The sequence below is a fragment of the Temnothorax nylanderi genome, unplaced genomic scaffold, assembly GCF_030848795.1.
Source record: "Temnothorax nylanderi isolate EJ_2023f unplaced genomic scaffold, tnyl_v1.0 TNYL_tig0535_pilon, whole genome shotgun sequence".
Taxonomy (NCBI): Eukaryota; Metazoa; Arthropoda; class Insecta; order Hymenoptera; family Formicidae; genus Temnothorax; species Temnothorax nylanderi.
The window spans coordinates 10,563-37,864 of record NW_027249597.1 but is presented as its reverse complement, the minus strand read 5'-3'; the positions used below and the strand labels follow the sequence as shown (position 1 = coordinate 37,864).

Sequence of the window (27,302 nt, the reverse complement as noted above, 5' to 3'; positions counted from 1 at the left end):
GAATAACAAATGATATTATCTGAAGAATCTATCCAAAAAATTCTTTGATACTTCCAATCTTCCGGATGCACCTTAATTTGTCTAAACATTTTTTCTACATCTGAAGAGAAAACGTAACAAAAAATTCTAAACCAAAGAAGAACGTCAAAAAGGTCTATTTGCAAATTAGCTCCCTTATGTAATAAATCATTTAACGAGTACCCTGATGAGGTACGACTTGAAGCGTTAAAAACTACTCGTAATTTAGTTGTGAGACTCTGTTCTCTTATAACTCCATGATGAGGGAGATAATAAACTGGTGAGAGTTCTGATTTAGTATCTATTGCTTCCTCCATATGATTTAAATCTTTATACTCAGACATGAATTCTGTATAAGATTTAGCGTAATTTGAATCCTTAGAAAACTTATTAAGCAAGCTTGACATTAAACTAATAGCTTTTTTTTGCGAATCTCCCAATTTATTACTAGACTGCTTAAAAGGGAGTCTCACAATATATCTACCGGTATGGTCCCGTGTGTGTGTCGACGCGAAATGATTTTTACAATCTTGTTCTTCAGATGAGAGATTATAATTAAAAAAAAATGGAATTTCATCTAATTCCCAGAATCTTTGTAATAAATTTTGGAGTTCTCGATCGATCGATACGTGATAATCTTATAAGCTTTCGGATAATGTATCTGTATTCGTTGGGCCAGATATAATCCAACCGAACATTGTAGATTGAGCAATAGGCGCTTCTTTTGGACCTTTAATTAATCCTCCTTCTAAAATTCTACCGTATACATCAGCTCCTAAGAGAATATCAATCGAACTCGGTACAGAAAATTCAGGGTCGGCTAATTTTAATCCCTCTAAGTGAGGCCAATTGTACTTTGGTAGTTTGAACGATGGAACTTATGAAGTGAGTTTAGGCAAAATGTATGCAGAGACATCACATTCTAGATTTGAATCAAAATACGGTTTTAACAGAAAATAAGTCATACCCCTTATTTTATTAGAGCGTTTAGCTCCTACACCAATTAATGAGAGTGAAAAGTGGCTACGTGGAAGCCTAAGCCGCTGCACTATCTTTTCTGTAATTAGAGAAGCTTCTGAACCTGGGTCAATTAATACTCTGACCTTTTCTGATTTTTCGTTAGGAGAGACAATTAAAACGTTTGCAGTAGCTAATAAGACACAGGAGGAAAGTGTCGACAACCCGACAACGGCAGAATGTCAAACTTGTGCAGTTTCTTGTGCAGAGTTTGTCGACTTGACAGTCTCCGTTTTCGAAGATTTTGTCTCTGTTGAAGTAGAAGAAGCTCCTAATTCGTGAATAGTAGTGTGGTGTTTCTTCCCACATTTCTTGCAGCGTGCAGTTGATTTACACTTAACAACCATGTGATTTTTTAGACAATTGTAACACAACCTTTTGTCTTTAACGAGAGCTTTTCGTTGAGACGTAGTTTTATTAATATATTGAGGACACAACAACGCAAGATGTTTAGCTTTACAAAAGGGACAAGAATCATGTTGATTCGAAAAGTTCTCTTTATTCTTTCCTTGATAATGAGTCTTAACGGCTCCAGAATGCGACTGGAAGGATGATCTCTTCGTACAAGATGTTTCGAAAGCTTGTAAAGAACGTAATCTAGTGATAAGGAAATCACTAAATTGATTCCAAGTAGGAGGTTTTTTTTCTGAGCCAAGATTATGCTCCCAAGCTTTTATCGATTCTGAATCTAATCGCTGGACAGCGATAAAAACAAGAAAATCATCCCATGTTTCAACAGGACGTTGAAGAGTCTCTAAGGTTCGATATAATTGCATGATGGTAGTATAAAGATGTTCCATCTCACTCGCTGACTCCTTTGTCATACGTTTGAGTGTAACGAGAGAGTGTAGTGCAGCGTTTACTAAAATTCGTTTGTTTTCATAAAAAAAACTAATGAGTCCCACGCTTTCTGAAAATTATCAGCGGTGAGAGCGGTGTTCTTGATCAAGTGAGTAGCTGAGCCTTTAATACAGGTTTTGAGATACTGTAATTTTTCTACCGATGATAAATCAGATTCGATAACTAGAGACGTAAACATATCTTTGAAGGCAAGCCATTGAAAGGGTGTTCCATCAAAGGTAGGAAGATCAATCCGAGGTAAACGGACGTGATGATATACAGCTGACATACTCGATTGTGTCATGGATCTATTTGACGCCGACGATCTCTCTATTACATTCTGATCCGAATCAATAAGATAAGAAGACATTCTCTCAAGTGCTTCTAAATAATACTCGTGAGTTGCAGCGAAAAGATTGTCAGTAAAATAAGAAAACTGATAAGCTTTATCTTTATCTGCGGGTTCTAACTTTGCTATAGATAACATAATGACGTCATGGTTTACGACGAAGCGGTCCCAATTTTCTTTAAGAGCGGCGATACGAGAAGTCGCGCGAAAATGCGTAATATTAGGTGAACCAACTTGATTAAAATTATCATAGGCATGCGCGATCAATCCCATCGTGGTGAGCTGTTGCTCCAAATGAGCCTCGATATGTGACAGTCTCATGTTTGTAATGAGTTACAATATTTACAATAGATTGAATAAACAACGTGATACTACGCTTTTCTTTCTACAAAATGTTAATCCGTCTGATCACAGAATCGTTAATTTTAACTTTACAAAGTTCTCAATAAATTAATTCACGAAATCGAGTCAGCTTCTAATCTTCACCCGTTCCCCCGTGCTCAGCTTTCGTCTCCGAATTTGTCTCGTATCCGGCTCGAAGGACCAAAAATGTTTGAGCGGGATCTTTTCAGAAGCCACTTCAATGTAATAGATTACTACGAGAAAGATACGGAGACAAAATTCACCATTTTCAGTTAAAATCGATCAGCATTAATACTTATATTATCATAAAAGTACATTAAGTAATATTCTACAGTTAATTTAAGTCAATTTTAAGATACATAAACATAGTCGAAATTAATGACATAAGTTAATATGAAAGTTTAATATAAATATAATAGAAAATGAATAGAATATTTAGATAGTAAATGAATTGACTAAGAAAATAACAATATCAATTAAAGGCATAAATTCAAAATAAATTTGATACACAATTAATTTAATAATTATTTCATATATCGTAAACACTAGAATCACATAGAATTAAATGACTTGATAATTTAAGATAGGATCGGGTTACAATTTTATAATCTTAGTTCTCCGGCGTCATCGTACTTCAGAATAAAACTCATTTAAAGTAATAAATATTTCACATGATGTGGCGCAACGTTTACTAATGATTCAGACGTAACATACCTTAAATCAAGGGGTGAGTTGTTAGGAAACAAATCGTCATAATAAAGGGAAAAGTTGAGAACCTCCCAGAAACTGTAAGGAACTTGCGTCTCGGTGTGATGGCTCCTTAGAGTGACAAGGTGAGAGCCTCCCAAGTTCCGCTAAAAACTTGCGTCTCGGCTCGATGTAACGAGCGAAAATGGCAATGCCTCAGACAACTGAAAGCACACATTGCCATTTACACGATTATCTCCAGCCTTCCCGCACAATCTGTCCAAGAGGGTAAATAAGATTACCCCATCGAGGATGATGCTTTACCAAAATTGGGCGATTGTTGCTGTACCCAGGCTGGACGAATAATCCGTGTGACGTATAATGAATATACGTAATGTGCGTATAACGCCCAATGTATTTATTCACTTACGCAAACTTGCAATTAGCTGCCCGATGCCACGGACGCCGACCGCACTTTACCTCCTACTGCACGACACTCCCGATTCACTCTCCAATGCAATAGGAAATCCTCAGAATGATGTAACGTAATCGGAAGTCAGTCAGGTCACGTAGAAATATCGAGAAGAACCGAATTTTCCAAAGCAGGGAACAGAGATCGCACTACTTCTTACTCATAAGAATTCTTCTTTAAGAGTACCAGAAAATCAATACCAAATCCGAGTCTTTTTTTTGATTATTGATTTATTAATTTTGCAAACGTCGCACAGTGGGAAATTCCGTGCTGTTTTTGGACAAAATTCTTGTGACAGCACAATTTTTAAGATATCCCGTTGATTTTTTTTTTTTAAATGCTCAGGAAGACTTGTGCATTAATGCAGTACTGCGGAAATATATTTGTCGCACAACAAAAATGGTTAAACATAGAGTGCAATCCAGTAAATATGAAATTCATATGCAAAAAACGGTAATCCCTTCATAGACACAAGCTTCTAGGGTATAGTTTAACCGAGATGGATATCATTTTAATTATGTTTCAAGTCGTTGATAACAAATTCAAACTTTAAATTTCAAAATTAATTTGTTTAAACAAATTATCTCAAAGTAAGATGTTTTATAAATTTTTATTTCAAAATCTGTGGATAGAATTTCATAGAAAAAACATAGTAGGCCTTCAAAGTAATATCTTTTAGATCCAAATTGTTAATAATAATTTACGATTATCTTTTTAACTTAAAGTATAATATCTCCTATATCTTTATTTAAAGGAATTAACGGAAGATCATCAAGCGAAATGAATATAATTTTTATGATTTTTGATAGCTGATTACGAATTTAACCTTAGAATTGCAAAATTAATTTGTTTAAACAAATTTATTTAAACAAATTATCTGAAAATAATATTTTTTATGAATATTCATTTCAAAATCATTCTGCAGATGGAATTACATAGAAAAAATAGAAAAAGCCTTCAAAGTAACACCTTGTAGATCTAAATTGTTAAGGGGACTTTCTACTTCTATTGCACATATTTTCAAGAATTTTTTTTTTATAGTGAAATGTATTGAAATATCTCGAAACTTTTATATATTTTCTCACATATATTGAAGTACATAAAAAATTTTTTTTTTGTTTTTCTTATTTATGGCGACAAAATGGCAACTGTAAGGGTACCCCATAGAAATCTGGTTGACATGATATCTCGAGTTAGAAACGTCTGAAACAAAAAATTCAAACGGGATATTAAAATATAAGTAAGTGGCTATAGCCGGTACTAGAATTAAACATTTTGGGTAAAAAGAAACAAAATGGCGGACTTTTGAATATCTCGACCCTTTTTTTGCAACTAAAATTGTTTAAAAAAAGGGTTAAAAATAATTAAAAAATTATGATTCTAGTACGGGCTGAAACTACATATGTGCTGAACAATCCCTGTAAATTTCAGCCCAATCGGTTAAATAGTTTCTCCAAAATCGTGTCAACCAGATCGAAAAACGTTGTTTCGAGAAAAACGCGTTTAAAGTTTTCTTTTCAAAATTGTTTGTATAATCATAAAAAAAAGTGTCTTACGCTCAATCAGCGATGCCTGCTCCATACATTACACCTTCCTCCTCCTCAAAAAGATCATTTTCTACAGATTTCATGTTCCTAAGCTCAGTTTTTCGTTCTTTTGAAGCATCAAGGCTACGACGGTCAGCAGATTGGATGCGGTCATGGTCGCGTCGCTCCGCGATATCAACTGCATTTTTGCCGATGGTAACTCCCATAGTCTCCATGACTTTTAACAAAGGCTGAAAGCCCTCATTAAATGTACAGACAGCACAGTAGGCTGCAATCTCAACGATTTTTTTACCGGCGAACATGTGTTTTGGTACTAAGTGCCAAACACACGCGTTGAAACTCTCATTTGTATTTTGAGTGTTAGCTCCAATGCACTCTTTACACGAAAGCTAACCTTAAACTGTTCCTACACAACGACAAAAACGTGGGAGAATCAAGCATGAGCTGAGAAACAGGCGGGAAAACGAAGCAAACCGTTACAATGCAGCAGCTGCCAAAACGCCTTCTGTACGCACTCATGAGCACTAGCCGATAATCGACTGTAGGACTTTTCCTTAGTCGGTAATCGTTTTATAAGTGTTTGTACACTAATTCTACATATATATAGTTCACGAAAATAATGTTTTTAGAAAATCAAATTGTTTACCAAGATAGAAGTAGAAAGCCCCCTTAATAATAAAGGTTAATTATTTTTTTATAATATTTTTTATTTAGTATTACATAATAAATATATATTTGTATAATTTTCTCTGAGTTTTTGTTTAATGATAATAGTAATTTTCTTTTATGATTAACTGTCTTTGGTTATCGTTTTTAATATTAAAAGATATAAGCATCTTTTAATATTAAAAACGATAACCAAAGACAGTTAATCATAAAAGAAAATTACTATTATCATTAAACAAAACTCAGTGAAAATTCAGAGAAAATTATACAAATATATATTTATTGTGTAATACTAAATAAAAAATATTATAAAAAAATAATCAACCTTTATTATTAACAATTTAGATCTACAAGGTGTTACTTCGAAGGCTTTTTCTATTTTTGACGTAGAACTACGTCTTTCTCCGCGGTAGGGAGGGTACCCACGGATGAAACAATTGAACGCGACTATGCAACGAAAACATGTCACACCTTGAACGTTTATATCTTTGAAACTAATAATCGTAGAGTAATCATTGACATCTCATTTTAAAGCTTAAGAAGTCCCATTTATGATAAAACAAGTCCGAACTCTCTATTTTTTACCGTTTAGATACAGTAGCGTTAGAAAGTTTAGTTAAATTTCTTGTAGATGCAACGAAAACATGTCACACTTTGAACGTTTATATCTTCGAAACTAATAATCGTAGAGTAATCATTGACATCTCAATTTAAAGCTTAAGAACTCCCGAGAGAGAGAGAGGGAGAGAGAGAGAGAGAGAGAGAGAGAGAGAGAGAGAGAGAGAGAGAGAGAGAGAGAGAGAGAGAGAGAGAGAGAGAGAGAGAGAGAGAGAGAGAGAGAGAGAGAGAGAGAGAGAGAGAGAGAGAGAGAGAGAGAGAGAGAGAGAGAGAGAGAGAGAGAGAGAGAGAGAGAGAGAAATAGCTTTATTACCTTCTCGGCTATTTTATACATAAAAAAAAGTGTGCAAGTAGAAACTTGCACATTGCTTCCTCATAGTTCTTAAGTGTGCAAGTAGAAACTTGCACATTGCTTCCTTATTTATTTTTAAGTGTGCAAGTAGAAACCTGAACATTGCTTTCTCAAAGTTTTTAAGTGTGCAAGTAGAAACTTGCTCATTGCTTCTTCATAGTTTTTAAGTGTGCAAGTAGAAACTTGCACATTGCTTACTCATAGTTTTTAGGTGTGCAAGTAGAAACCTGCACATTGCTTCCTTATAGTTTTTAAGTGTGCAAGTAGAAACCTTTGCTCACAAAGCTTCCTCTATGAGGAAGCTTTTATTTTATCTGCTGTCAACGGCAAGTGGGGCGGCCGCCACTGGGGGAAATCTGCTCTTTCCGCGGCGCTGCCACGAAGCCCTGACGAGTAGGAGGGTCGCGGCGATGTGCGCAGAAGGGTCTGTGCGCAATCTTGCCTGGAGCCGCCGTCGGTGCAGATCTTGATAGTAGTTATTTGGCTTGGCTTCCTCATAGAGGAAGCTTTGTGAGCAAAGGTTTCTACTTGCACACTTAAAAACTATAAGGAAGCAATGTGCAGGTTTCTACTTGCACACCTAAAAACTATGAGTAAGCAATGTGCAAGTTTCTACTTGCACACTTAAAAACTATGAAGAAGCAATGAGCAAGTTTCTACTTGCACACTTAAAAACTTTGAGAAAGCAATGTTCAGGTTTCTACTTGCACACTTAAAAATAAATAAGGAAGCAATGTGCAAGTTTCTACTTGCACACTTAAGAACTATGAGGAAGCAATGTGCAAGTTTCTACTTGCACACTTTTTTTTTTGCCATTTTGATGCTGATAAATATAACTCGAGACAGTCTAATTTAAGTTAATTTGACAGAGCGTTGAAATCTTGTTTTATTATCTTAAAACATTATTTTTTGAAGTCTCATTTATTGAGACTTGAGATGTTCTAACTGTTCCTCTTAAAAAGAGATAGTGAGAATAGTGAGTAAATTAAGGTTTAAACTTAACCGACGTTTATAAAATTACGACAATAGATTTCCTCACCACTGGCAACCACTGGCATTGTATTTATTATGACGGTGTAAAACTTCATATATATGACAGTTTGTATTTTGAGACGCACTCTTATGACAATCTAACATTAGTTGAACAAAAATACATAAAAAAGCGATATCCTAATTTAACCCAGAATAATGTAATATTTGAAAAAGTTACAAAGCAGCCGGACCTAGCATCATGTGGTATATTTGCAGCAGCATTTGCTATATCAATAGCAAGGGGAGAAAATCCATCTATTAAAAAATATTCAACAGATATGATAAAGATGCGTAGACATTGTCTAAAGATTATTAAAGAAAAAAAATTACTGCCTTTTCCGGAAGAAAAATAATTTAAATTTAAAGGATATAATACATACAGAATGATACACATACACACACTCATTGTATTTTCACATATTTTTATGTTAATTTGTAAAAACATTATGTCTGTAACATCGTGTTTGAATAAGACATCGTGTCTGAACAAGACATTGTGTCTGAACAGGGCATCGTGTCTGAACAAGACATCATGTCTGAACAAGACATCGTGTCTGAATAAGGCATCGTGTCTGAACAGGACATCGGGTCTGAACAAGATATCGTGTCTGAACAGGACATCGGGTCTGAACAAGACATCGTGTCTGAACAAAACATCGTGTCTGAATAAGACATCGTGTCTGAACAAGGCATCGTGCCTGAACAGGACATCGGGTCTGAACAAGACATCGTGTCTGAACAAGACATCGTGTCTGAACAAGGCATCGTGCCAAATTCAACACCAACCTATCTTTCACCAATTTTCGCGAAATTTAAAACAACCTTCCTTTAATGATACGTTCTATATATAAGACTAGCTGGTTACCCGGGCTTCGCCCCGGAGGACAAATGTAGTAAGACACACAAATAATCTCTCTCTCTCTCTCTCTCTCTCTCTCTCTCTCTCTCTCTCTCTCTCTCTCTCTCTCTCTCTCTCTCTCTCTCTCTCTCTCTCTCTCTCTCTCTCTCTCTCTCTCTCTCTCTCTCTCTCTCTCTCTCTCTCTCTCTCCCCTCCTCTCTCTCTCTCTCTCTCTCTCTCTCTCTCTCTCTCTCTCTCGCTCTCTCTCCCCCTCCCTCCTCCCTCTCTCTCTCTCTCTCTCTCTCTCTCTCTCTCTCTCTCTCTCTCTCTCTCTCTCTCTCTCTCTCTCTCTCTCTCTCTCTTTCTACCCCTGTTTGATCTATAATTCTTTAAAATTTAGCCAATTATTTCCCGAAAAATTAGAAAAATTAGAAAAATTAAAAAAACCGGTTTCCAGAAAATCAGTAACAAAAAACTATACACATAGTGGCACTCCCCGGAAAATTCTACCCCTATTTCATATACTTTTAATAAAAATTCGGTTCAGGGGTTTAGACTGGGCGATATCAAAGAATCCGTGAAAACACGTTTTACTCCTTTTCACCCCGTTAGGACTCGAATTTCTAATTTATTCTAATTTCCCTTCTTAGTGGCACTCCCCGGAAAATTCTACCCCTATTTCATATATTTTTGGTAAAAATTCGGTTCAGGGGTTTGGGCTGGGCGTTGATGAGTGAGTGAGTGAGTGAGTGAGTGAGTCAGGACATCTTCCTTTATATATATAGATTACATATATAACTTGTACACTTTTTAGGCAAAAATCGGTAACCCCTTCACCGATCATTGCCAAATTCAACACCAACCTACCTTTAATAATACTTGCGATCTATCCATAAAAAAAATTAACCTCGATATCTCAAAAAATTTGTGGAAATTAGGACCATCTTGTAGATTCTTTTAGATAGAAATCGGTAACTCCTTTATTATTAACAATTTTTATTAATTCTATTATATTCTTCAGTTTTTTTACCCCTATTTTATATATAATTCTTTAAAATTTGGTTAATCAATTCTTAAGTTATAGAAATTTTAGTAAGTTTGGCTGTTTTTTTAACAGAAATCGGTAACCCCTTTATTATTAACAAAATTTATTAATTCTATTATATTCTTCAGTCTTTTCTACCCCTATTTCATATATAATTCGTTAAGATTTGGTTAATTAGTTCTGGAGTTATAGAAATTTCGGTAAACTTAGTTTTTTTTTTTTAACAGAAATCGGTAACCCCTTTATTATTAACAATTTTTATTAATTCTATTATATTCTTCAGTCTTTTCTACCCCTATTTCATATATAATTCGTTAAGATTTGGTTGATCAGTTTTGGAGTTATAGAAATTTCTGTAAATTTGGCACAGACATACACACATACCGACATTTTTTTTAATGCAATATTTCGACGTTTTAAAACATTCTGAACATATTGACATTAAAAACTCAAAAAACAATCTTTTTTTTGGTTTCTTCTACCCCTATTTTATATATAATTCTTTTAAATTTGGTTGATTAGAACCAACTTTATACGCAATCAAAGGTTCATATACGAATTTACGAAAACAAAGCTTCCTCTATGAGAAAGCAATATTCTTAAATTAATTTATACATATAATAAGCATGGTTTTTAAGATAAAATATTTAATTTTGCGCACACATGTATTCACGTACGTACACCCTTACATACACGCACAAACACACACACACACACACACACACACACACACACACACACACACACACACACACATACTCTCAAATCAAAATATAGAATTCAGCGATAACAATAATAAAGAGGATTTACAAAATATTAAGCATGGTTGTGTGCGTGCACACAAACAAAAACACACACACACACACTAATTCACAAACACAAATACGCTTTAAGAAGTTTAGGCGACGTTGATAAAAATAAATGTTGACATCTCATTTTAAAGCGTAAGAAGTTCCTATTTATGATAAAACGAGTCTGAACTCTTTATTTTTACCGTTTAGATATAGTAGCATATACGCGCGCGCACACACACACACACACACACACACACACACACACACACACACACACACACACACACACACACACACACACACACACACACACACACACACACACACACACACACAAATTAAAATTTAGAGTTCAGCGATAAGAATAATAAAGAGGATTGACAAAATATTAAGCATGGTTTTGAAGAAAAATATTTAATTTTGCATAAATATGCATGTACGCACGCACACCCCTATATACACTCGCCCGCGCGTGCACACAAACAAAAACACACACACACAAATACACACACACACAAATACACACACACACACACACACATACACACACACACACACTCATTCACAAACACAAATACGCTTTAAGATACACACACACACACACCACACTCATTCACAAACACAAATACGCTTTAAAAAATATAGGCGACGTTGATAAAAATAAATGTTGGAATATCGCAATGAGTTCTTATATCTTTAGTTCCCTTTTGAAATGTAAGTAAAATTAATATAGACGAAAAATATAACAATATTTGAAGTTTCGAAAAATATCGTTTTTTAGATATTGATTGATATGTTAACTGTGAGACAGCTATAACGAGAAAAGAACAAACGATCATACAATTCTTTCAAAAAAAACATCATAAAGTGTACAGCGAGTTTGGACAAAGATTAACATGCGAGCATTCTGTAAGCTTTATTATTCAAGTAGCGTGGGCATTCTAACTTGAATTATATGAGTATCTTATGTTTTCTGACATAAAAGTAAATATAGAAAAACATTTATTGTTTTATTTCTTTAAAATAAATTTATGTTTGAAAAAATCAAACTAGCACAGTAAACAACTGTGCCGCAAACACGTAGAACTACGTCAACTGTCACTGATGATGAACTCGGCGCTACATCCCGGTGTGGGCCTTGGCCTTCCTTGATCACGTCAATCATCATCATTGACAGTTGACGTAGTGCTACGTGTTGATTGCGGCACAGTTGTTGCTGTGCTAGTTTGATTTTTCTATGTAATTTCATCTGCAGAATAATTTTGAAATAAATATTCATAAAAAATATTATTTTCAGATAATTTGTTTAAATAAATTTGTTTAAACAAATTAATTTTGCAATTCTGAGGTTAAATTCGTAATCAGCTATCAAAAATCATGAAAATTATATTCATTTCGCTTGATAATCTTCCGTTAATTCCTTTAAATAAAGATATAGGAGATATTATACTTTAAGTTAAAAAAATAATCGTAAATTATTATTAACAATTTGGATCTAAAAGATATTACTTTGAAGGCCTACTATGTTTTTTCTATGTAATTCTATCCACAGATTTTGAAATACAAATTTATAAAACATCTTACCTTGAGATAATTTGTTTAAACAAATTAATTTTGAAATTTAAAGCTTGAATTTGTTATCAACGACTTGAAACATAATTAAAATGATATCCATCTCGGTTAAACTATACCCTAGAAGCTTGTGTCTATGAAGGGATTACCGTTTTTTGCATATGAATTTCATATTTACTGGATTGCACTCTATGTTTAACAATTTTCGTTGTGCGACAAATATATTTCCGCAGTACTGCATTAATGCACAAGTCTTCCTGAGCATTTAAAAAAAAAAATCAACGGGATATCTTAAAAATTGTGCTGTCACAAGAATTTTGTCCAAAAACAGCACAGAATTTCCCACTGTGCGTCGTTGCTAACGTGTCAGTCCACATACGTTACCATGTATTAATCGCGCATGCCTTCAATCATGTCATACAACATACGAGACGCGTTTCACGCGTTTTACTTCACGCCTCAGACTCTTCTCGCATCTCAAACTTTAAACAGTAGGATTTTTTCTCCACCCGTGATACAAAGATTTGGACTTGCGACTGTCCATTGGTGAGCTCATTGTGGGAACGTCACTCCTTATGATACAGTCTTGATTTCCTAGTTATGTAGTGGTGAATAAGTCATAAAATCATTGTTATCTATAGCACGGGTTTTGTTTTTCGGTTGCCTATTGGTGATTTCAAAGTTGGATCCTCACTGTCCTTCAGAGGTCCAAGTTATCGCTCTTTCTATCATATAGATATTCAGGGTGCACGATTATTTATGTAGGAATATTTTTACTTTTGCGACATTCCGTTCAGACTTCTGGAATTTTATTATTTTACATTATGTCGATAGGGAGATATTTTCAAATTTTAAATTTTAAAAAGATACAAAGAAGATTATTTATCAATTATTTATTTTATCTCCAAAACTAAAACTTATTTTTTTTATCTCCTCCATTAAATTTATTAATTACCTACGTTATGAAAATTTAAGGGGGGAGCCTCATGTAAAACGCTGAAAACAAGGCAATTTTCTGGAATTTTTTTTAAAGAGATTTTAAAATGAAACTTATTGAAACTTGGGTAATGGTTTTAGCAACATTTGTAGATGTGAAAAAATATTTTTTCATTGCAAAATTCTTTATTTATAAGTAGCAACAAAGCCTATTCTCAAAGACCGCGGCGCTGGACTTCGCAATTGGCGTGCTGCATTGCGCCTGCAATTAATCACTAAATAAAAAATACAAAATTTTTTTACTTTTATTATAAGTTACCATTGTCGGTAAACCTATTTGTTCAGTAAAAAATGCAAAATTGAAAAAATAACCGGACTTAGAAAAAAATCGATTTTTGCGGAAAAAATTTTGGCTTTAATTATGCAATAAAAGTTATTTAATTTGATAAAATGACTAAACAAGTAGGTTTACATACAATGGTATTTAGTTATCTACATGCATGCCAAAGGGCAAGTCGATTGGTCGAATAGTTTATGAGTAATCTTGCACGCCAATTTGAAAAACATGGTTTTGAGAAAAACGCGTTTAAAGTTTCAAGTTCTCGGAGCGCGCGCTTTACTTGCGTAACGCTCAGGTATAAAATCGCCTATTTCAAGTTCGAATTTCGCTCTGGAACTTTGGGAACATATTCTACAAATATTAATATACTAATGATTTATGCAATAAAAATTTTTTCGATTTTTTTGACCGGTTACACATGAGGCTTCCCCCTTAATTATATATTTTAAAAACACCTTTATTATGATAAAAATTAAGAATATCAACATAAACATGATATTTTTCAAAACACAACACTTTTCAAAATATTTAAGTAATATATAAAATTTTTAGTAACAGTAGACATGTAATCCATATTTTCATTATTCCCATACCATGTTAAGATTAAACTATATTGCATATTTCCGTTGCACTGCTGGAGGATCTGCATAGTCACGCAGCCGGAAGTCAATCAAAATCCGTGCATACTTATGAAACCTAAGCGATCACTAGCTAAGAAGACACACGTATATACCGAGAATTCGCATTGATCAGATTTATGCTAAAAGTACACACGCTAACTCACTATGACTAACTTTCCGCAGATCATGCAACGCGATTGACTTAAATAAACTCTTGCTGAGAATACAATAATTACAACTATAATAAGTTGTAAAATTAGATATAATCTGAACTATAAAACATATTGCATATATAAGGTTCAAAACTTTACTAGAAACATTTTACTATATTTCTATAGCGATAAGTTGTTGTTATTATTAGAAATATTCAATTCTAAAGCCCCTTGCACAATAGGCGATAGCGATAGCGATAGCGACAGCAACAAAGTTGCCGACAAAGGTATAGCTTTGTCGGCTACCTTGTCGCTATATCGCTATCGCTATCACCTATTGTGCAAGGGACTTAATTGCGAATTATTACCTCTCTATTCTTAATGTTCTTAATTCTCAATATGTTCGTATTTTAAACCTTTGCGTTGTCAATTTTTTTTCTGTGTTTCTTTCCCATTATTTCACATTTGACATGTGATGTGTAAAATAAGAGTGTAAGCGAAATAAGACACCATACGTATCTATCCTAACCAATTGCGTGATTAATGTAACATTTTCACCAAATCAGAAACTTTTACTTCGCCAGTAAATAATTAATAATAATAATTTTTATTACCTAACTGACCATCTTTATTAATTATAATTATCACAACGTATCGACCATTGGTTTTGGTTAATTACGATCATCACGACATTTCGACCATTAATTTTGGTCCTTCTCAATCGACATAACTTTTAATGTTAATAAGTATCCTTATTTTTTTTAAGTCTCTGTAAAGAATTTATTATGAAAAATATTATCCTTAATCAGGGTTCAAATTTGGATCTCACTGCAATCCGTAATACTTTTAATTCTGTGCGTATATTATTAAAATGAATATAGAGAAAATAGGTATAAGGAGTAGGGAAAAAGGAAGAGTTAAGAATAAAAATTTTTTTATTTTGACAAATTAAGAACAAGAATGTTCAACCATAAGTTTTTATGCCACTTGTAAATCATTAAAATAATCATTACAAAAAATTAGGAGGTGACGTGTGATTCTATACCACGGCGGCCGACTCGTAATCAGCGGATCCCGGGTTCGATCCCAACTATTATCTCACATAGAAGAATTGTGGATATTGTGATATATTCTAAGCCTTTTTAAGTAACTTGAAAACTATTGAAGATAGGTAATCAAACTCAGTTTTCACTAACAATGAGTTGTAATGTCAGTTTCGTTATAAAGTGTTCCTAACAAAGAAGATGAGTATCTAAAAAACAAAAAGACAATTAGAGACAAGGGTTAAAGAACACCAAGCGGACATTAAGAAGCACGAAAGCAACCATTCTGTAATCAGCAAACATCACCTTACATATGATCATGAATTTAATTTGCGTAAACCTATAGGGTTCTGCATAAAGCGAAGTACAGCAGAAAGAGAAAGATCGCAGAAATGTTCTTCATTAAAAAGTTTCATGACATCATTAACTTATAAAAAGATAGAGAGAACTTGAGTGCGATATACGATAGAATAATAAGGGCCACATAGTCCCCGATCTGTTGTTTACTTTTTATTTTTATTTTTATTTCTCTTTATTTCGAATACCTTGACACTACTGTTTATGAAATATGACTACCTTAATGACTTTTATTGTTTGCTCATTTTAATTATTCTGCGGTTGGCCGTTGAGTGATGACGTGTTTCCCAACACGAATTTCTTAGGCTACATTTCGATATTCACTGTCAGTACTGAAAATCAGTTTACGTCACGTATACTGTAAATTTTCAGTATTGGCAGTGAATATCGGAACGCAGCCTTAATCACCTCGATGTCTATATACAGTATATACACTGTGATTACTTGATATTTGACACACAAACTTGTACTATAAGAACCTTAATTTATCTCGTTTTATCTTTACAACTGTACATATCTTTATAACCAAAACCTTTTTATTCTAGACTCATAACCAAGTAACATTTGTATGTATATGTAACATTAAACTTGCACTTGAAAAGAACTAAAATCTATGACCGAAACGTTGTCTTGAATACTAATAAACTTGGCCACAGTTGAGTTGTTTTCTTAAATAACCACTTCTTTTAATTATTTGCTGGCGACGTGAAGTTCCTATTTTGTTCTATTATACCTGCTACATTCGTATCAAGCGGTATAGTACAATAGTATCGCGACACCAAGTACGATAAAAAATGTGACTATGTTCATTACGGTTATGTTCATGCTATCACGATGCAGTACTGCTAAGAGTGCTAAGCTTATCTGGAGTTTTCACGTCAATCAAACTTTCGATTAAAATATCTCAAAAAGTCTGAACAAGAAATTGTGTCTAAACAAAGTATCGTGTCTGAACAAGACATCGAGTCTAAACAAGACATCGTGTCTGAACAAGGCATCTTGTCTGAACAAGACATCATATTTGTCACAAAGACGAACGTGTAGGGGAGACCGGGGCTAAAAGGTCAGTTTTTTTTCGTTTTTTATTATTCTAATGATTTAGGGTTTATAAAAGAAAAATTTGAATATTAAACTATTACTACAATTTATTGTAACAATAAATATGTACATTGAAAAATCTGCCATGGATTTATTATAATAACGAAGGCTTTATTGAGTCAATGAATAATGTAATTGAATCATGCATACGATTTTCTTTGATATTTCGATACATTGGTTCAATGAATTCGGTTATTGAGCCAATGTACAAACTTTATTAATTTATAAAATAATACGTTAATATGATGAATGTATTTTATCACTTCTACGAAATTTTATGGTACACATTTAATGGATGAGTTTTTTGATTCCACTGAACACGTTCATTGGAAGAATGAACTTTTTCATTGGTTTAATTAAACCCGGGAAAAAAACCTCTTATTTGTTTATATTAGTTTATATTAGTAAATATATGATTATATATGATTATATATGACAAATATATGATTATATATGATCATATAAGAAATGGAAAATATAATCTTAAACAATATTATATGGCTATATATGAGCATGTATGATTATATACTCAGGAAAAATACCTCTTATTTGTTCATATTAATAGATATATAATTATATATGGTCATATAAGAAATGGAAATATAATCTTGAACAATATTATATGGCTAAACCTCTTTAAGTATAACTTTATATAGTCATATGTGGTCTTATATACTAGTATATTATCATGTATGATCATGTAAAAGTATATTTATAAGGTTAAAGATAATCATATATGAATATATACTCTATAATGGATCTATCCATATAAATTTGTATAACTGTTATAAATATTCTTCTAGTATATTATTTTACTTGACAATATCAAATTAATATGAGATATATTATTTCTAGTTTCAGTTTACACAATTGCGTTTTAAGTCCGACAAAGTCCATATTGGCACGCAGCTAGTGCCAATTTAAAAACTGAAACATGTATTTAATAATCTATATATATAAAATAGAATGTGTCTGTATGTATGTTCTTTATACACTCTTAAACTATTCGCCCGAATTTTTACCAAAAGTATATAAAATAGGGGTAGAATTTTCCGGGGAGTGCTATAGAGTGTATAGTTTTTCGTTACCGATCTTTTTGGGAACCGGTATCCGATATTTTTTCAATTTTTCGGGAAATAATTGACCGAATCTTAAAGAATCTATATATAAAACAGGGGTAGAATTTCCCGGGGAGTGCTATAAACTGTATAGTTTTTTGTTACCGATCTTTTTGGAAACCGGTATTCAAAATTTTTTCAATTTTTCGGGAAATAATTGACCGAATTTTAAAGAATTGTATATAAAACAGGGGTATATATATAGAATTTCCCGGGGAGTGCCATAAAGTGTATAATTTTTCGTTACCGATTTTTTTGGAAATCGGTTACGAAATTTTTCCAATTTTTTACGAAATAAATTGAGTGAATTTCAAAGAATTGTATACGACGGAATTGAACTTTAGTCAATAAAAAAGTGATATTTTTCAATTTATAGCATTTTTGTGGATTGGTGTGTATGTATGTTTGTTTAAGGAGGTTCAATGCCTACAAAAAAATGCAGCCAGTTTCATAAAATTTTAATATGTTGTTCTGGAATGCAAAATAGAATTATGTGAATTTTTTAGAAAATTTTCACCGTCCTGTTTTGAAAAAAATCTACTCCAAATGAAGTCGTTTGAAGGAAAACGACTCCCGGGCGAAGCCCGGGTAACCAGCTAGTAATTGATATTGTGAAATATTATTAAGCATCAAGATCCGCTTCGACCGAAAACGGCACTTCTCATTGCTTATGTTATTTTAAGTTTTCTTTTTTTTCTAATTTTGCATAAGATACTTAATTTTTTTAATTGACATATTAATTTTTATTGAATATTTTCGTAAACAGTGAAATTACCTGTAATAATTCGTGAAAAAAACTGTTATATAATATGTATTATAGTTCTTATAAACAAATATATTAATCATATTATTTTGCAAACATACCTTATAATTTAAACTGAAAATAATATAATCGTATATAAAATTATATAGTCATATAAGATTATATATGATCAGTTCAGAATATGCATCTCAAAGTATCCGATAGATGGCATTCGATGTGATCTGTTTCTCGTATATAAAATTTGACAAACAGTGTTATAAGAACGGCATCAAAAGACACGACACTGCTATTCTCGCGCGACGCTGTCTCGGAGCGACACGATATAACAATTTTTGTTATATCGTGGAGTCCACTCTTATAATAAAGTGGCACGCTTAAAAAATAACATTTAAAAATATATAACAATTTTCTAAAACTTATTTAAATATATATGTCCTTAATATATATAATCTTATATAATTATATATGACCATATAAACTCTTATCAGGCCAAAATTCATATATGATAAGATCGCTTCTTATATGAGCATATAAGACATTATAAGAGATATTTTTTATATGTCCTTATATAATATCTTATATAATCATATATAACCATATAAGTTCTTATCAGGCCAAAATTCATATATGAGCATATAAGATCGCTTCTTATATGATCATATAAGACATTATAAGAGATTTTTTTTCCCGGGAATGTTACATTAAGTTATGATACACTTGAGTACAGTAATAAACAGTGATTTGTTATATTAATGAATCCAATTATTTGTTAATGAAAAATATTCAATATCATATTGTATTATCAATTAAAAGTTCATTGTATCAATGAATTTCAAGTCAATGAGCTTCATTCATTGATACTACGAACAATATTTTTTTCAGTGAAAAGCTTCAAAAGATAAACATATTGCTGAATGCCGAACAAGTCAAATCTTGCACGGACGTTTTAGACCCAAGTATACACTCGACATAGTCTTTATCTGTAGAGGAAGTTCTCTTAGCGCCGGCGCCGGACGGTACTACTGCCGGACACATAATCTTTAAAACTAGAAATGCCACAGAGCAGTTGTACCCGCGGAAAGTACGGGGGGACGGAACAAAAGAACATGCACGTTTCGACTTGCTTCAGTCGTGCACGCAGTAACTACAAGAGCGGTCGATTGTCGCGTTTGGTAGGAAAACGTTGCATCCTCTAAGGCGGAGATTGCTATTCCTATCAAGTTATCGTAATGAATATTATTTTGAATAGTTTTTTATGCAATTTGATAAGTATTTTACGAATTTTATTTGCCTAACTTGTGTTGCCCAACTTATTAGACATAGTTTTACACAGTTTGTTTTATTTTTTGTGTATGCTGTTTTATTTTTTGCGTAGGCTTGTGCTGATATCCCCTGGTGCCGAACAAAGCTTTGTCCCCCTCTTCTCATTCTTGGACGTTTAAAATATTAGCATTTTTAAAAACTATTAGCAGTAGACATCAAGATTTGACCTCCAATTCTACGAAAACCTTGAAGTTTCTAGTCATCCTAAATTCGTTCTTAATAACACTGTTAAGATGACATTAGACGTTCTACCGTCTACAAGCAATGCTCAAAATGTTTACAACAACATTCTTAAATTATCCCCTTTGCTTGATGCTGCAAAAAAGCGGTCTGAATCGAGGAAAAGAAAGTCCGAAAGAAGTAAAATACTCACCCCATCTCCTTATAAATTAATGGCAGAAGAGAAAGAAAATGAAAAAAGAAGTTAAAGAGCAAAAGGAAAAACTTAAAAAAGCAATTTAAAAAGACAGATCAGCAAGAGAAAATCAAGAAAACTAAAGTGTTGATATCAAAACTATGAACAAACAGACAGTTCGTGTAGTTTGCTTAGAGGACAATGATAAAGACTGGATTCAATGTTTCATATGCCAGAGATGGGCTCACGAGGCTTGTGCTGATATCCCCGAGTGTTCAGGTGATTATATTTGTGATAGATGTAAACTATTTTGAGACTGTCCGACGTTACAGTTCTTATTTTACCTATGTCCGGTACTAGGTGCCATTTTTCGTTCTTTTAAAACCGTATACCAAAGTTTGGAGTTAGTTTTGGCTGATTAATAAGGCAATGTTGATTATTTTGTTTCTTTAATTTGATGTCTATGATTGTTAACTTGTCCTAAATGCAAAATAAAATAATCTAAAGTTCATGTTTTTTATGTATCCAATGAAAACCTTAGGTGTCCGCCACTAGAGAAACTCCCTCTAAGTAACAATGTTGCAATTATTTATGATAAATGTTGTTTTTGGTCAAAACAACGTCCCTTTACAAGATTTTGACGAGTAGTTGCTTCTCTAGTTTAGTTATTCCCAAAAAATAGAATTTCGGATGGTGGTCGAAGCTTGGCGGACGAATTTTTTTCAACATATTATATTATATAAATTTGTAATAAATTTTTAAAAAATGTCATATATGCCATAATATAAATAATTTTATCTTTAATTTTTCATTTATCAACGATTTTTCCTACCTAAAAAGTACCATTTTGACTCTCCTAAATAATTAAACTTTTTTGAAGATATTAACTGTATTATTTTTTTTCTTGAACACTTTCCTCTGAAGTAAAAAACCTTAAAAGGATTTTTTTATACTGCCTAGAAAAAAAATTACGAATTTTTAAAGAAATCCATCTCTTTCCTTTATTCTTATTCAAAGTTCATTAAAAATAAAATATTAAATAAACGATGTTTATCAAAATGACTATAAAATCGTCAACTACACTGTAGATGTTTTGTGATTTTTTTTCAGATTTTTAAAAATACTTAAAGTAGGGAAAATAACGTCGAACGCAACAGACTTACGTATGTACTGGGAAGGTTAAAAAAACATACAGACGGAGGGTTAAGATTGACTATCAGCCATTATCTCTCAATCTCTATTTCGACGTAATGCGTTTGATCCCGACAAATTATTTAAATTATTTATTTATAAGACTAATTTTATATTTCTGCTAATAACTTTTTCTATATTTATTGTAATGTAATTTTATCGATTTAATCCATGTTCTAATAAAGACTAAGTAAATCGAAACGTAAACGATTGTTATTCTCGCTTAATAAATTTTTATATTAAAAAATTTATATTAAACGAATATCTATTTTTGTTTTGCTCGGAGATTGGCTGTGCAACATTCCGATTTTAGCTTTACTATTATCGAGCTTATGTGTTCTTCTTTTTAATGTTTTTAAATATGTGTGTTAAAATATATTATTAATATGTGGTAAAATTAATACATTATGAAATATTGTTTCAAACTAACACATACACTCGCTTATAAATTTTTTTATAGTTTTTGTTAAAGAAATCAATATGAATATATATTTGCTGTTAAAAAAATGGAAACATGTCCTTGTTAACTTTTAGAACGAGCCCGACATCTAATAAAAATTTATTTAGGGAATTCATCCAGCAGTTACTTTTATCACTTTGAAAAACAAACATTTTTATTAGAGTTACATTCTGTAGACTCCACGATTTCTTTCTTTCGCGGACACCTAATAGAATTATTTTTCGCGCGGATAAGAAACAAAAATTAACCGTGGACTGACGGTTTGTCGATCAGCAAGCGGACTATAACCTGACAGGTTTACTTTGCATGTTTCATTACACAAATGTGATGATATTGTGAGAAATTGTAAGAAACCTTCTAGATGGTTTATCTATTTACCAGACTCGCGGCAATAAATTCGAGATTGTCATATGCCAGAGGTCCTAAAAGTAATCTTAGATAACAAACATTAGTCTCATACACTTGCGCATTTGTACTCGCGTCAGCAAGGCTAATCGAAAAGGAAATTAGGATCGCGCCGTAAACAAAACACCGCAGAAGTCTTGAATGGTCTCTTGACCGGTCGACTATATAATTGTAAGAATCGAGCAGAGCAAACATTTCGCGTTTTTTTAAAACAAAAGCCATACTCATCGCTGTCACGTTAATCAGATATTAGATATCCGACAGGAGATACATATGTTGTCTGTTTAAAAACGTGGGATTCCGACTCGAGATTTGCGACTGAAGATTCGCGTTCATCAATAGCTAATAAAAATAAACAGGATAAGTCACTGGAAGGAACGATCGATAACTCGCACCCTCGAAAGAGGGTAATAAAGACCCAACATCGAATTCGCCAATGAGTAACCGTAAAATCGGAATCTGCGTCATAAAGTGACGACGATTTTACATTTATAACTCGCCAATAGATAAGTGGAAAACCAAAATCATACGATAAATGGTGACGCTCCCACGCTGAGCTTACGAATCAATAATCACGAAATCAAAATCCATATCACGAGTGGAAAAATCCTATCAACAAAAAATCTTAGAACTTAGAAAAAAACTTAAAATAGAAAACCTGACATCTCCCACAATGAAACTTACCTCTTAAAGTTCCTTATGTAAACGCGATATTGCAGGACTTATCATTACCACCGTTAATATTAGTCTCGTTACTTTTCTCTCTGCTATTCAGTATGTTTCGTTGAAAGATCCAAGCTGCTGTATCGCAACTTAATTAAGAATCGTGTATTAAATTGAATTTTCTATGCAAGACGTCATTTATCATCACCAAGTGCTAACAACTATTTGAGGATTTTAAACTCTGCGAATCCGGAGACCAGCGAATCAACTCGAAATTTTAACCTATTAATTTAATCATTAATTCAACAAGTAGTAAATCTTATTATTTTTCTTTTCTTATCAGAGGAGCCATTAAATTCTTGAATCCCTAGACGTTATTCACTACTCATCATTCTCTTTCTTTATTTCTACTCTCTGCGATTTCCAACTTCTTTCATCTTCGCTATTTCGAGTTAGGTGATTAACGTCGGCGTTCTCGTACCGTTTTCTTCTCCTAATCTTGAAGATTTTTCCCTTTTACCCTATGGTTCAGTAAAATGCAAACATGTTAACAATTTTTAATTAAATGCACTATTGCTTCCTCATAGAGGAAGCTTTGTTTTCGTGAAAAAAAATTTTTTTTAGGTATCTTTGGCAAAGTGTTTAGAATGTTCTAAAACGTCGAAAAATCACTTCTGTACAAAATGTCCGTGTCTTGTGTGTGTGTGTGTGTGTGTGTGCTGTGTGTGTGTGTGTGTGTGTGTGTGTGTGTGTGTGTGTGTGTGTGTGTGTGTGTGTGTGTGTGTGTGTGTGTGTGTGTGTGTGTGTGTGTGTGTGTAACGCTTTTGTTGTCCGTTTATGCCCTAACTTCCGTAATTTTTTAAATATCGGGATACATTTTTTTTTAATCGATAGAGTATCATGTAGGGAAGGTTGGGATTGAATTTGGCGATGATCGGTAAAGTGGTTCTTTTTTAATAAAATTTAGAATTTTTGTAGAAATGTTTGTGATTGCTCTAACTTCCGCAAATTTTGAGATATCGGTCTATTTCTAATTTTATTATGTCCTTCAGTCTTTTCTACCCCTATTTCACATATAATTTTTTAAGATTTGGTTGATTAAATCCATCTTTATACGCGATCAAAGGTCCATATGCGAAAGTCCATATATGGACCATGTAGCCTGAACTCCCAAAGTCAATATCAATTTGACATTGCGTCAATTGTAAAACCCCACTTGTGCTACTAAGCTGACCCTTTTTCAATTCATAAAAAGGTTAAATTTAAAATGAAAAAGAGTGTGCAAATTAGAAACTTGTACACTGCTTCCTCATCATTACAGATCGCTACCATTGCTCCTATTTTATTTCGCTCATAAAGCTTCCTCTATGAGGAAGCCAAACTAATAAATACTAATAATTACGCATCAAATAAAATACAAGCTTCCTCATAAGAGGAGCTTTGTGAGCGAAATAAAATAGGAGCAATGGTAGCGATCTGTAATGATGAGGAAGTAATGTGCAAGTTTCTAATTTGCACACTTTTTTGTTAATATTGTCTTATTAAGCATCAATCAAATCGACGGAATCGACGGAATAGACTAACTGAGAAATTAATAAAATAAAACATCTAAAAATCTTAAAAAATTTAGACTTTATCCTAATGGCGTTATCCCCGTCTATTTCCCTTATATAGAATTTCCATACTTATTATTATATAGTACTTACTCATTCCCCTTTTTTCCAGATTATTCCCATAATCCACCGCTATCCTGAAGGAGATAAATTAATTTATACGCGGCGATTAAACTTTATTTTTAATTTTGTAAGTTGAGATTCCAATGTATTTGCGTTATCCTTTTAATTATGTTTATTTATTAAGTTCGATTCTTTGTGAGCCTCTTAACTTCAATTTATTTTAATTATAAATTATAAATTATAAATTATAAATTAATTTATTATTCTTTCCTCTTTACACGCATACACACACACACACACACACACACACACACACACACACCTATCATATAGATGTTTTGATTTCGGCATTTAATGATTATTTCCAAATTGTATTAAAACAAGGCTAATTGTCGAATAGGTAGGGGAGATCGGGGCTAGAAGGGGTTATTTGTCACAAAGCTTATATTTTACTTAATAGCATATTAAGTAGCATATTCTTCTCTATTATATAGGTTACCCTTATCATGTTAGTCGGATGTACGAAATAGCTCGTTGCAAAACCCGCGAAAAACGATTTAATATGAACATAACTAAAATCACAGTAAATCGCATTATATCTGTATAAAACTCAAATTAAACCCAGATTTTTAGTTAAGATTATAGTTGTTTAAAAACGGTATTAATTTGCATTTAATGAAATCACTTATGTAGATTAAATATGGTCCACAACAAAATATGGTTTTAATTTGCATTCAATAAGATTACTTATGCGGATTATATATGATCCAGAACCATGATGCAGAATAATATTCATGTATGAGACTTTAGAAGTTTTTTAAAAGTTAATGTGTCCTATATGTGACTTTTGCTCGATTCAATTACGGCTTTAACCCAAATTTGGTTCTAATTTATGATTCTTATTAAAACTTAAAACGTATTTTGGTTTAAATAATATTTGCAGTAAAATTTGTTCCATATTTGTCGGACTTAACATGTAAATATTTGATTCAAATCAAAAGGTTAGACCAATGTTGAGTAGCTATTAATTTAATTTTGGGAAGATTATGATAAGTTAATTGGAAAATGACGTATCGATTAAATTTCATATTTAATTTTGGCTTTCATAACAATAATACAGTAGTAAATGTCTTATTTTTTTGTTAACAACTTTTACAAAAAGATAATTACACGGCATAGAAAATAATTTGTGTCTAGCAAGCTGATCTATCCATAAGTTTGTATAACTGTTATAAATATTCTTGTAGTATATTATTTTACTTAATAATCAAGTTAATATGAGATATTATTTTTAGTTTCAGTTTACACAATTGCGTTTTAAATTCGACAAAGTCCTTATCGGCACGCAGTTTAACAAATGTCTGTTAAGTTAGCACTCCTTCCACAAAAAACCGACATAACACATACGGAAATTAAATGTTCTTTATGTGCTAATTATGTGCTCTATTCATGATTTTTGTGCTCGAACGGTTTAGTGGGAAATCGCAACTGAAAGTGGGAGTGCTGGCTTAACGTAAGTTAGCATTCCCACTCATTAAAATTACGTATAAAATAAAAAACTCCGTGTGCTAGAATGATGTGCTTTTTATGTGCTTTCAAAAGCCTTAAACAAAATTAGCCTATCTGGAATAGTTTAAAAGATATACGCTAAGAAAGATCTATGCACTATTAATATAAGAGTAAAGTGCCAATTAAAATACAGATAGCGAATTGGTTTTTGTCTTAAAATGTTCCTCAATTTGTGTACTTTCAAAATATATGTGCACAATGAGATTTTTGTGCTCATCCCGTTCGGCCGACAAACCGCCCCGAACGTGAGCACCACCATACTTACAAGAGTACCAGCCGAAGGGGATGAGCACGAAAATCTCATTGCGCATATTTCAAAAGCACATAAATTAAGGAATATTTTAAGACAAAAACCAATTCGCTATCTGTATTTTAACTGGTACTTTACTTTTGTATATGTATGGGGTGCTCACGTTCGGGTCGGCCGAAAAATCGTGAATAGAGCACATAATTAGTACATAAAGAGCACTTAATTTCTGCATGTATGTTATTTCGGTTTTCTGGGAGGGGGGGTGTTAACTTAACAGACATGTTTAAAAAACTAAAAAATGTATTTAACAATAATTGATATTGTAAAATATTATTAAGCACCAAGAGCCGCTTCGACCGAAAACGACACTTCTCATTGCTTGTGTTATTTTAAGTTTTCTTTTTTTTCTAATTTTGCATAAGATACTTAATTTTTTAATTGACATATTAATTTTTATTAAATATTTTCGTAAACAGTGAAATTACCTGTAATAATTCGTGAAAATTCGTGAAAAAAACTGTTATATAATATATATTATAGTTCTTATAAACAAATATATTAATCATATTATTTTGCAAACATACCTTATAATTTAAACTGAAAATAATATAATCATATATGAACTTATATCTGTCATTTGGATCTTATTAGAATTTTATATAATCTGCCGTTAACTTAATTTAAATTTAATTTATATATGATCAGATCACAATATTGCATCTCAAAGTATCCGATAGATGGCATTTGATAGGATCTGTTTCTCGTACTTAAAA

The 27,302-nt window shown here is 32.6% G+C and overlaps 1 long non-coding RNA gene across 1 annotated transcript; it reads left to right on the top strand.

Annotated features, from left to right (window-relative positions):
- Positions 1-1,813: 1,813 nt before the first annotated feature.
- LOC139783730 (uncharacterized) lies at positions 1,814-2,725 on the top strand. Its single transcript, XR_011721359.1, has 3 exons — positions 1,814-1,984; positions 2,085-2,272; positions 2,356-2,725. It is a non-coding gene; the product is annotated as an uncharacterized lncRNA (long non-coding RNA).
- The last annotated feature ends 24,577 nt before the right edge of the window (positions 2,726-27,302 follow it).